This window comes from Lathyrus oleraceus, chromosome 6, assembly GCF_024323335.1.
Source record: "Lathyrus oleraceus cultivar Zhongwan6 chromosome 6, CAAS_Psat_ZW6_1.0, whole genome shotgun sequence".
NCBI lineage: Eukaryota > Viridiplantae > Streptophyta > Magnoliopsida > Fabales > Fabaceae > Lathyrus > Lathyrus oleraceus.
In genome coordinates this window covers 356,608,047-356,621,400 of record NC_066584.1, presented here as the reverse complement: position 1 = coordinate 356,621,400, position 13,354 = coordinate 356,608,047, and the positions used below count along the sequence as shown (strand labels likewise).

Here is a 13,354-nt window from a genome sequence, read left to right as displayed (position 1 = left end):
TGAGTAATCAATTTGTTAACATGAATGTTTTGGTTCATGAACTCCTTGTTTTGTTGGGTTTGAGCGGTGATAAAATTTTCGATAATTTTCTCAAGGCTCGGCTTTGATGGTACAGGTTGGATAGGTAGATTTGATCTAGGGGCTTGATAGCTAGGTCTCGGAGGTGCATTATTTTGAATAGGGTTATTGTTTTTATAGGAGAAGTTCGGGTGATTCCTCCATCCAGGGTTATAGGTATTCGAGTATAGGTTCCCTTGGGTGTCGTTCACTTGCTCAGAGTGGGTTTCATTTAATAGACTGCATTCTGCAGATTGGTATCCTTTGGTTCCACATATCTCACAATCCGACGAAACTGCGGCTACAGTATTCGGGTTTATGCACATATGCTCGACTTTGAGGGCTAATGCGTCCATTTTAGCTTGCATCATGTCTATAGAGCATAGTTCATGCACTTTTCCTTGGGCTTCCTTCTTCTCTACTGTCGCTCGTTCGACTCCCCATGATTGATGGTTTTGAGCCATATCTTCGATGAGGGCACTAGCTTCAGGATAAGGTTTGTTCATCAGAGCACCGCATGCGGCAGCGTCGATGGTCATCTTTGTGTTATAGTGGAGTCCATTATAAAAGGTTTGAATGATTAACCAATTTTCTAAACCATAATGTGGGCATGCTCGTAACAACTCTTTATATCTCTCCCAAGCTTCGAACAGCGATTCTCCTTGGTTTTGGGTAAATCTAGTTATATGGTTTTGAAGAACGGCGGTTTTACTCGGGGGAAAATATCTAGCAGGGAATACTCTTCTAAGATTATCCCAAGTCGTAATGGAATTGGGTGGAAGGGAAACTAACCATGATAGGGCTTTATCTCTGAGGGAGAAAGGGAATAATCTTAAACGTATTGCCTCAGGAGAAGCTCCATTGGTTTTAAAAGTGTTTGCTAATTGAAGAAATATTTTTAAATGTTGGTTTGGGTTCTCAAAAGCGAGACCCGCGAATTGTCTCCGCTGCACTAGTTGCAACATGGATGGTTTAAGTTTAAAATTATTAGCTGGGATGGTTGGGTTTACTATACTAGAACTAGGTTATTCATTAGATGGTTGAGCGAAATCCTTAAGAGGTCTTTGGTTTTGATCTTCGGTCATAGCTCTCTTAATTCTATGAAAGAATAAATGTGCGCGAGCGTAACGTTCAGGTTCCGCCAGAGGGTATACTAAGCTTAAACATCCGGTGCTGCGAGTTCTTCACATTGACCGGCGGGAAATAGCCTAAGTCTAAACGATATAACAACAGGGAAATGAAATTTGACGAAATTGTTCCCCGACAACGGCGCCAAAAACTTGATGCGGTGTGTGATACGATGAACTGACTTTGTGTTTTTGCTTTGAAAAGCAATGTTGCGGATAGCAAGAGTCGCCACCGACTTTTTTTTTATCCAATAAGGAAAGGCGGAAAAGAACAGGAAAGACCTTGATTAGATTTTGAGTTCGGGAGGTACATTATACAAAGGGAAGGTGTTAGCACCCTTTGTATCCATGGTTATCCATGGGCTCTTAATTGCTTAACTCACTTATGTTTTCCTTGTTTGAGAAAGTGTTTGAGAAATGTGGTGTGTTTAGAAAATATTTTGAAAGGAGAGTTTAACTTTTTAATGATTCTTGTACGAATGTATACAAAGTGTTTATCTCATTTGGTTTTGAAAGATGTTTAGAAAAATATAACTCGGCGATGATTCTGGTGCGAATGTATACCAAGTGGTGATTTTCTAAAAGATGTTTTTAAAAGTGTGAGGTGTGAAAAGTATTTTAAGTTGTGAGCAAGCATTTAAGAGTTATACCTAACCAAGGTCTTTATAGGTGTTTCCTATCCTTAAGAGGGTAAAATTGTCCTTACTATTGAGAAGTAAGTAGTCTTATCCTTTGGATGTAAAGGGACATCGGGGGGGTCGTCGATTGGTCATTGAAGGCAACATTTGTAAGGATACCTTAGCATTAGAAGGGATGATCATCATTTAATCGTAGGCTACAACGAAGGGTCATCGAGGGACAAAGCCATATATTCGAAGGCAACGTTCGAGGGACAAGGTCATATATTCGAAGGCAACGTTCGAGGGACTATGATTTATCTTGTAGGGACATTGACCTTTTGATCGAAGGGACTATGACTTATCTGTTTAGGGATGATGATGATTTAATCGAAAGGGTCTTTGCTAAGGGTATCCCCACATTCGCGGGACATGACCGTAATATCGTAAGGCAACAAAGAGAGGGTTACCCTAGAGGTGCAAGTGTGGAAATGATTGGATTCAGATACATTATCTTGAATTAATTTATCTAAGTTCGATTATTTATCTTTCCATGCAATCCTATTAGCATACATCTAGACAGTTATATTCACAGTATGGAAAAATTAAAGTGCGGAAAATAAGACTACGCTATTACATGGCTTCGGGATGGGGGGTACATAATTTAAAAGGGGATATAAAATATCTAAATCTTAATTAACGAGTACAAAATTAAAAGGGCATACAAAATAATAAAACCTAATTAAACTAAAAAGAAAGAAATAAAAAAAATTTAAGAATGAATTAAGAATATTTTTAGTCTATAATAATAGAAACTTTTTTTTTTATGAATTTATGGGAAAACTTAGACTAAATTGATAGAAATTTTAAAAGAAAAGAGAAAAAAATATATAATTAGATTTTTATTATTCAAAATAGCCCATTTTAATTAATTAAATGATATATGAAAATTTAATTAATAAACTAGATTAAATTATATCCTAGTTTAAATAACTAATATAATATATTAATTAGAAAATTAATTAATGAGTTTTATTTTAATAATAGAAAAATAGTGGTGAATTAATTATAGTGGAAAGAGAGTAAACATAGTAAAACACTGAAAAGCTAAAAAATAGGTCCTGGGTTGGGGGGAGCTACCAACGAGTTATGTTGGTCCATTCGTTATTTATTCGCCTTCATTAAAATATATATTAATTCCACATGGGGTTTTCCATTTTGACGCAACACCACCATGCATGTTACAACTTTCTCTCTTACGGCAAGCTACTTTATTTTTTCTCATGTTGTTTCTTTCATGTGAATACAACAAACTGGGGATTTGATTCTTCTAGCTTGCTCATTGTATGTGTGTTGTTCTTATTTAGACTATGAGTGCTTTATGGTTGCTTCTCTTTTCCCTGCTCGTGAATCTTCTTGCTTCTGTCTTGCCTTGTGTATCTTCTTCTCCTGTATCTCTCCTCTTTTTCCTCTCCCCCTTTTGCTGCAGCCATATAAAGTATTTATAATGGTATGGATTAGGGTTTAACCTTGCTAAATATTTGGATCCCTTCCTATACTTTAGGGTTTAACCTTGCTAAATATTTGGATCCCTTCCTATACTTTAGGAGAGTTAGGGTTTAACCTTGCTAAATATTTGGATCTCTTCCTATACTTTAGGAGAGTTAGGGTTTAACCTTGCTAAATATTTATTAAATGCAAATATTATTATAAATAATGAATAATTTAAATAAAAATTAATTTAAATTTTAGTTACATAATTGAATTAAAATTTAAACCTATTTCTATTTTTACTTTCATCATTTAAAAAAAATCAAAATTATTCTTACTTATATCAACCAAAATTATTTTATAATTTATGGGCTTAAAAAAATGTTACTCTTATAAATAAATTTTATTAAGTAAAAAACATGAATTACTAAATAAATACTATTTATAAATAATGAATAAATGGAACATGAGTCACTAAATTATAAAAAATAGTTATTATAATTTAATGAACTTTAACAAATAAAATTAATTTAAAATTTTAATTATACAATTAAAATTCAAATCTATTTTTATTTATGATTAAATTAAAACTATTTTATAAAATTTATTTATATCATACAGATAACCAAAATTATTATTATTTTTTATATCTGTATCACATAATAAATAAATTAAAATTTATAATTTATATGAGAATGTATGCTAATGAATGAATGCAAATGTGAAATGAATGTCACGCATGAATTAATTTATCATAAAAATTAACAGGCAAATTTTGGGGTATGACAGTTGCCCCTGTTCAATATTCTTAAACCGAGAGAATTAGAATGGTATGTACGCCATTCGTGATCTGGAGGTGGAAGATTATTGAACACTTAGAATGTCCCAAAAATTTGCACTTGTTAATTAAAAGATAGTCTTGATGGAGATGGGCTTAAAGATACCATCCAGAAAGTTTGATGATGAGAACTTCAGAGTGCGTCGTACATTAGACCATATCTGAAGACATGGGTGTCACACTGGGTCGTACGCTAGACCGTATAATGAGTCATCCATTAGGTGATATTAGGGTGAGTTGAACCTGATGAGATAAGGATCATAATGGGTCATACGCTGGACCGTATCTGAGTAGCAGAGTGAGTCGTCTGTTAGGCTGTATCTGGAGAAATAAAGATCAGAATGGATCGTACGCTAGATCGTATCTGAGTAGTAGAATGAGTCGTACGTTAGGCTGTATCTGGCGGTAAAAAGTAGTCGTACGCTAGACTACATTTCAGAATGTACCATACGCTAGGTAGTATCTGATGAGAAGAGCCAGACTGGGTCGTACACTAGACAGTATCTGAGTTGCAGAATGAGTCGTCCATTAGGCTGTATCTGAGGATAAAAGATCAGAATGGATCATACGCTAGATCGTATCTGAGTAGCAGAATGAGCCGTCCATTAGGTTGTATCTGAGGATAAAAGATCAGAATGAATCATACGCTAGATCGTATCTGAGTAGCAGAATGAGCCGTCCATTAGGTTGTATCTGATGATAAAAGGGGTAGTCATACGCTAAACTACATTTTAGAATGTACCGTATGCTAGGTAGTATCTGAGGGGATGAATATCCAAATGGGTCGTACGCTAGACTGTATTGGAACAGTTGAAGGAACCATACATTAGGATGAATCAGAATGAGTCGTACGTTAGGCTATATCTGGTAATATTTGTATATGTTGTATTTGCAATAAATGTCTGGGATGAGCTTAAAGATGCCATCATTATGAGGATATCAGAATGCTTGTCATAATGAATATTCATATGGATTATATCTGAAAGATGTATCTGAATCTTGAATGTAATCGATAAAGATATCCGTCTGAATGAATCTTTATTTTGACTGTATCAGGAGGATAATTAACCTGGAAAAAAAGAGTTAGCCTCATGCCATGTCATGATGCATGAGATGTTTTATGCGCTTGAAAATAAATGCGAACATTGCATGCATGTATATGCTGTGAAATGATGCATGAATGAATTATGCGTCTGAAATTTTTTGCCATGGGAAAATAAATCCCGATATTCTGGTTGGAGATATTTGTATTGATGACCCTTTCTTAGCTGGGGATATTTGATTTCTGTCTGATGGTAGAAATATTCAACAGAACCTGAGTGGCGATAAAAGAGATGACTAGTCTGTCTAGTAGTGCCAATTTCTTCTGGGAATATCTGGTTTTGCTGGGGAATAGGATTTGCAACCGGATTTGTTAGAACCCATGGTTAAACCTTATCCTTGATCCTAAAGTCTTTTAGTAATTGCTATTTCTATTTTATGCATGTATTTTCGGTAAACATCAATCATATTCAAATGCATATATTAATTCGAATTAAATCAATGGACGTTTATGCAAACAAAACAAAGAAAGTAAAACAAATGTATCTTTTTGGAAACAAAATTGTATTGATTTTGAAAGAGGGCCTATAAACAAGCAATTTTAATACAAGGAGACATAAATCCTAGTAAGAGGAAATTGTCAAGAAAGCAAAGAAAAAAAACAGCTATGAAAAAAAAGTCCTATTGATTTTAATTCTACTATTGCTATTATGTCTTCAAGCATCTCATCTCTTGCTGTCGGATAGAAGTGATTGGCTTGTTCAGTCTCTTTGACTTTGGTGAAGCTGACCGAGAATGGGACATAGTCATACGCTTTAATCCCTAATTTTTGCCTGGACCGCCTTTTCAGGTTTTCGACTTGCCGGGTGTACATTTTTATATGTTTATCCCTAATTTTTGCCCGAACCCTTTTGGTTCGCCGGGATGCCCTTACTTTTGCCTAGATATGTCGACCTAGCGGGTCTCTTTTATGCGTAGTATTTTTTAACTATGTCCGTGTTCACGGGATGCGGGAAATCTTCGCCATCCATTGTAGCAAGCATCATGGCTCCACCAGAGAATACCTTCTTAACTACAAATGACCCTTCGTATGTGGGAGTCCATTTGCCTCTAGGATCACCTTGTGGTAGAATGATACGCTTTATCACCAAGTCGCCAATTTGATACACCTGTCTTTTGACTTTTTTATTAAATGCCTGGGTCATGCACTTCTGATATATCTGTCCATGACAAACAGCCGCAAGTCTCTTTTCATCAATCAAATTTATCTGATCGAGTCGAGTCTGAATCCATTCATCTTCATCTAAGCCTGCATCTTTCATAATTCTTAGAGAGGGAATCTGAACTTCCACTGGTAAAACGGCTTCCATTCCGTAGACTAAAGAGAAAGGAGTTGCCCCTGTCGAAGTGCGATAACCATGAAGAGAAAATGGTAACATCTCATGCCAGTCTTTGTATGTTACTGTCATCTTTTGTATAATCTTCTTAATATTCTTATTAGCAGCTTCTACGACGCCATTCATCTTTGGCCGGTACGGAGAAGAGTTATGGTGTTTTATTTTGAACTGCGTGCAGAGTTTAGTAATCATCTTGTTGTTCAAATTAGTACCATTATCAGTGATAACTCTTTCAGGGATGCCATACCGACAAATAAGACTATTCTTGATGAATCGTGCCACCACATTCTTGGTGACAAAAGCAAATGAGGTTGCCTCTACCCACTTCGTAAAGTAATCAATAACAACAAGAATGAAACGATGTCCATTATAAGCAGTAGGTTTAATCTCTCCAATCATATCAATGCCCCGCATTGCAAAGGGCCAAGGGGTTGTCAACACGTTCAATGGAGCAGGAGGTACATGTACTTTGTCCGCATAGATCTGGCACTTGTGACAAGTTCTGAAGTGGTGGTGGCAATCGACTTCCATGGTAGACCAATAATAGCCTGATCTCAAAATCTTCTTGGCCATCGTATGTCCACTAGAATGAGTCCCAAAAATACCGTCATGCATGTCTTCCATAATCTTTTCTGCTTCCTTTTTATCCACACAGCGAAGAAAAGTCGAATCATGATTACATTTGTATAATACTCCATTACTGAAAAAGAATTTAGCGGAGAACTTCCTCAGAAATTTTCTGTCATTGATGGATGCCCTTTCAGGGTATTCCTGAGTTTCTAAATATCTTTTTACTTCGTGGAACCAAGGTTTCTCTTCTACTTCATCAGCATTAAGTTCATAACAATATGTTGGTTCATCTAATCGTTCAATGGTGATCATGGGAGCTTTATTGTCCCATCTGACTCTGAACATAGATGACATGGTAGCCAATGCGTCTGCCAACTGATTCTCTTCTCGTGGAATATGTTCGAATGTAATCTCTTCAAAGTATGGGATTAATGTCAACACCCGCTCTCGATAAGGGATGAGATTCGGATGTTTAGTGTCCCATTCTCCTTTGATCTGACTGATTACTAAGGCTGAGTCTCCGTACACACTCAAAAACTTGATTCTCAGGTCTATAGTAGCTCTGAGTCCCAAAATACATGCTTCATACTCAGCCATATTATTGGTACAATCAAAACATAGTCTAGCAGTGAAAGGCGTATGACAACCCTTGGGAGAAATAATTACAACACCAACACCATTGCCCAATGCATTAGAAGATCCATCAAAAACCATAGTCCATCGGGATCCCAGTTCGGGTCCTTCCTCCGGTCCAGATTCTTCATAATCAGTAACAAGCATAACATCCTCATCAGGGAACTCAAAATTCATAGATTGGTAATCATCAACTGCTTGATGAGCCAAATGATCAGCTAACACGCTTCCTTTTATTGCTTTCTGGGTAGTATACTGGATATCATACTCTGTTAAAATCATCTGCCATCTTGTTATTCTTCCGGAGAGAGCAGGTTTCTCAAATATATATTTGATAGGATCCATCTTAGAAATCAAAAAAGTGGTATGATTCAACATATACTGTCTTAGTCGGCGAGCAGCCCAAGCCAAAGCACAACAAGTTTTCTCAAGCAGTGAGTATCTTGTTTCACAGTCGGTAAACTTTTTGCTAAGGTAGTATATTGCATGCTCTTTTCGACCAAACTCGTAATGTTGCCCCAGCACACACCCCATTGAATTTTCTAACACGGTCAAATACATGATTAGAGGTCTTCCTTCAACTGGTGGCATCAAAATTGGAGGTTCTTGGAGATACTTCTTGATTTTGTCAAAAGCTTCTTGACATTCATCATTCCATATTATCTCTTGATTTTTCCTCAGTAATTTGAAGATGGGTTTGCAAGTAGCAGTCAAATGGGAGATAAATCGGGCAATGTAATTCAAGCGTCCCAAGAAACCTCTGATTTCTTTATCTGTAAGGGGAACTGGCATTTCTTGAATAGCTCTCACCTTAGCCGGGTCAACCTCAATTCCTTTACCACTGACAATAAAGCCCAAGAGTTTATGGGATCTTACTCCAAAGGTGCATTTGTTCGGGTTCAATCTCAACTTGTATTTCTTCAACCTCTCAAACAGTTTGTATAAATGATCGAGATGTTCTTCTTCAGTATGAGATCTGGCTATCATGTCATCCACATATACCTCTATTTCATGATGGATCATATCATGGAATAAAACCACCATAGCACGTTGGTATGTTACCCCTGCATTCTTTAAACCGAATGGCATTACTTTGTAACAGAAAGTGCCTCATTGCGTCACAAACGTAGTTTTCTCCATGTCTTCAGGTGCCATCTTAATCTGGTTATAACCTGAGAATCCATCCATGAATGAGAATACCTTGTGTTGAGCGGTGTTATCTACCAGAACATCAATGTGCGGAAGTGGAAAGTCATCTTTGGGACTTGCTTTATTCAAATCTCTGTAATCTACACACATTCGCACCTTACCATCCTTCTTTGGCACTGATACCACATTAGCAACCCATTGCGGATAAGAAGTAACAGCTAGAAAACCTGCATTAAATTGTTTCATAACCTCGGCTTTGATTTTCTCAGACATTTCAGGACGCATGCGACAAACCTTTTGCTTAACAGGATGACAATCTTCCTTCATCGGCAAACGATGTACTACTATATCAGTATCCAATCCTGGCATGTCTTCATAAGACCAAGCAAAAATCTCTACATAGTCATGTAACATCTGAATCAATCTTTCTTTGACACTGTTTTCCAAGCCTGCTCCTATTTTGACTTCTTTCTTGTCTACTTCAGTACCCAGATTTACAATTTCAATTGATTCCTCATGCGGTTGTATAGTCTTTTCTTCTTGCTGTAACAGTCTGGCAAGCTCTCCAGGCACTTCGCAATCTCCCTCTCTTCCATCCTCGGCTTGGTAGATCGGATTTTTAAAGCCATAATTAACAGTAGCAGAATTATTATCAACAGGATCCAGAGTGGATATGGATCTGCAATTTGTTACATGAGTGTGTGTAAGAAAACATAGCTTATTTGGAAGATGACAGGAAAGATAAAGAGCGCAATATTTGAATGCAAAAAGTCCATTGATTTATTGAATATGAATATGCTTATGAAAATGACAAAACCCTTAACAAATTAGCTATTGTGCCCCGGGCATAGACATAATGCTTTAAAAAGTTCAATTGTTCATAATAAAAATTACAAAATTTGAAACACTAAAATAAGCAATAACAATTACTCCTGACTAAAGGAAATCGGGATAATGTCTTCAGCCTTCCAATTATTGAGTCTGTCACCAATTGTTAGGAAAATTCAGCTATCCAAGTCGCAATCGCTATCAGCATCTTCTACAACATTAATCTGATCTTCGACTATCTTTTCAGAGCTAAACCCCAGGCCAAATTTATCAGACTTGTACGATACATCGATCAGTTGACCCCAACCAGTACGACCACCATCTTCAACCACGGCTTGAGCATCTTTCAGAGAAATCATAGCAGGAGGAGCACGAATAACCTTGGGCACACGAGAAGTTGGCTTAAGGACAAGACTGGTCGGAGTAACTACTTCAAATGACTGAGAAGGAGTCTCAAAGAATTCACCATCCATCTCGACGTATATGAAGGTATGCACACTACTGACAATATACTCTTCTTCTCCACACACAGTGACAATCTTGCCCTCTATTGGATACCTCAGCTTTTGATGGAGAGACGAAGCTACAACACTTGCCCCATGGATCCAAAGGCGTCCCAGCAAGCAGGAATAGGCAGGACGAATGTTCATTACGTAACAGGTAGTGTTGAAGACTTGAGGTCCTATCTTGATAGGGAGAACCACTTCACCATGGACAACATTCTTCGCACCATCGTAAGCACGCATCACAACGTCACTAGGTTTCAGTTCAATGCTTTTACAGTCAAGCTTATCGAGCACAGCTTTCGGTAGCACATTCAAAGAAGAGCCATTGTCGATCAACACATGAGACAAGGTGATCCCCTTACACTCAATGGAGATATGTGTAACACCTCAAAATTTGCCCTCCTCTCTTGGGACTAGCATTAACATATTTGCATTTCATTTTAGGACATTAGGCATTTCATATTGCATAACATGTGGTTACATAGTGCAAGCTATCTTCCCAAGTCTTGATCAGAAGATGAGGAAGTCAGAAAATGCAAGCCTAGGGTTGTACTGATTGATCATGGGCCATCTGAGGATTGAGCTGTGAATTAGGGTTTTGTGACTCCCAAGGGTATTGGTCTTCATGTTGATTGAATCGATACATCATCATCACCATGGTTGGATGTCATCAGGAGATTGAAGAAGATTCCTTGAGATTAGGGTTTTGACCACTGGTCAACCCTAATCAGTTGTATTGGGCCAATCAGGGTTTAATCAGGAGATGGTGTTTGAGATGGAGATGAGGATAATTTTGTGATTATATGGTGATTATTGAGGCTAGGGTGTCACCCTTGAGCCATTTCAGTTGGAGATTGGGGCTTAAATTGATCAATGCATTGCCAAATTCATCTATCAGATGAAAAGTCAACTGTGGTCAACTGTGCTTGATCTGATGGATGTGGAGGTGGAAATGAGTTGGATACACTTCATTCATGTTGGAACAAGTGATATTTGACATCTCAAAGCTTAAGAATGAAGAAAATCAAGTCAGGACAAAAACTGCCAAAAATAGCAACTGACTTGTAATAGAAGTTTCCAAAAGTGGAAAGTTTTTGACCTCAAAAACAGAAGTCCAAGGAAGCTTCAAATGAAAAATTGTTCAACATGACAGATGTAGGTCTTGTTCTCACCTTTCCAAAAAGTCCAAGAACTTGAAAATCCAATGTACGGTTTGCAAAATATGGCTCAGTGAATTTCAGAAAAGATCCGTAATCAGGAGGCCATAACTACCACATACTTTGTCCAAATTGCAAGTTCTTTATATGCACAAACTCCATTTGACATGTACTTTGAGGGTGCATCATTGGATTTGTTCAAAAATGGCCAAGGCAAAAAGTCACTTTTCAACTGGACAGCTGAATTGGACCAGGGGCAAAATTGTCCAAAAGTCAAAATATTGGGAATTTTTGAATGGGACTTTTTCCAACACCTCAGGAATGGCATTTTAAGTGTGTTTGAATATTCATTTCATGGTTAATGCACATGGTTTGAGTTTTGGCATGAAAAATGAAATGGTTAAAAATGGATACTTTACATACACATAGTGAAAATGAGATTTAAGCAACCAATTGCAATGGGAATTGTTTCTACACTTCACATATGGTGTTTTGGACATGTTGGAACCAATTTTGAGCTGGCATGTGCTGTCATTGTGAATTGGCTATTTTGCCCTCATTTGCAAAAATACATTATCACTAATTATGCCAAATTGGTTAATTACATGATTAGTGATCAATTAAGCACACATATATATTCTAAATCCTTGCCTAATCATAACAGAAAAACACTTTTCCCAAGATTGGATCTAGATCTCTCACATTCTCTCCAAACCCTCAAGAACACAACAAGCTTCAATCTCAAGTTTCATCCTCAATTCTCAACCGTTTTTGGTGATTCTTTTTGATTTGGAACCCTTGCATCATCTACACCATCTGTTTTGGCACATTGGAAGGAATTAGGCTCGGATTCTCAACTGTCCAAAATTACCTCAACAATGGCAAATCTGAATTATGGACGATAGGAGCGGAATCGATTGAAACGGAGCGTGGAATTCATCTTCCTGAAGGTTGTTGCATCGCTGTTTTGAGATCCTAAGCCTTGAAAAGGCGCGCACCATTGCTGCACTTCCAGGTAAATCGAAAATTCAACGTTCACCATTGGCTTAATAAGTATATGCGTTTGAAAGGCCTTGGATTGTAGAGCATCATGATGTAATTAGTTTTGCAAATGGTTAACCATAGCTCACGAAATCTAGGTTTGAAGTTTTGTGACAAAACCCTAAGTGAGTCGATTCGAGAGTTTGAGAAACTTTTAGGATGTGATAGTATGATATTCGTGTTCCTCTTGAAGAGACGAATCCAACGACTATAACCATGCCAATTTCTGTTAATGTTTGATGTTCATCATGATTTTCGGTTTTCTGGAATTTTTCGTGTGAAAACGATGACACAAAGGCTGTTTGATCCAAGAAATGATTTGAAAATTCGAAAACAGTGTTTCCCGCCGGCGCTTCTTTATGCCACTGAGTTTTGATTAATTATTTAAAAATTGTTTAACATCTTAAAAAATTCAGGAAAAATAGTAAAAAAAATCAAAAAAATATGAGGAAAATTTTGTTGACTTTGTCTTTGAGTGTAGGATTTTTTTGACCTATTGGTCAAAGTTGTGCTTGGGGAATATTTCATTTGACCTAGGGTTTTCCATTGTATGTCCATTTTTGATACATGTTTGTAATTTGATCATGAAATGCTCATAATGTAGAATAAATTCTTGAAAATTTTTGTGGTGGTTCTTGACTCATTGAGGATTATTTATATGTAAATTTCATGAATTTTGGATACCTGGTTAGAGAGCAGCAAATTCTGGAACTTAGGTGTGACAATTTGTGTCACACCTCATTATGTCAACTTGCAGGATTTTTTTGAGTGACCTATACATGTTAGAATTGAATGAAATTTTGCATGATGATTGGTTGGCATGTTGTGATGTTGTATGAATTTTTGTAGAATTTTTCACTGCATTTTCTATTTGATCATGATTTTTCATTTCTGGAGATCAT

The 13,354-nt window shown here is 36.9% G+C and overlaps 1 non-coding gene across 1 annotated transcript; it reads left to right on the top strand.

Annotated features, from left to right (window-relative positions):
* Window positions 1-651: 651 nt before the first annotated feature.
* LOC127099288 (small nucleolar RNA R71) lies at window positions 652-758 on the top strand. The gene has a single exon (XR_007793811.1). It is a non-coding gene; the product is annotated as a small nucleolar RNA R71 (small nucleolar RNA).
* Window positions 759-13,354: the final 12,596 nt, after the last annotated feature.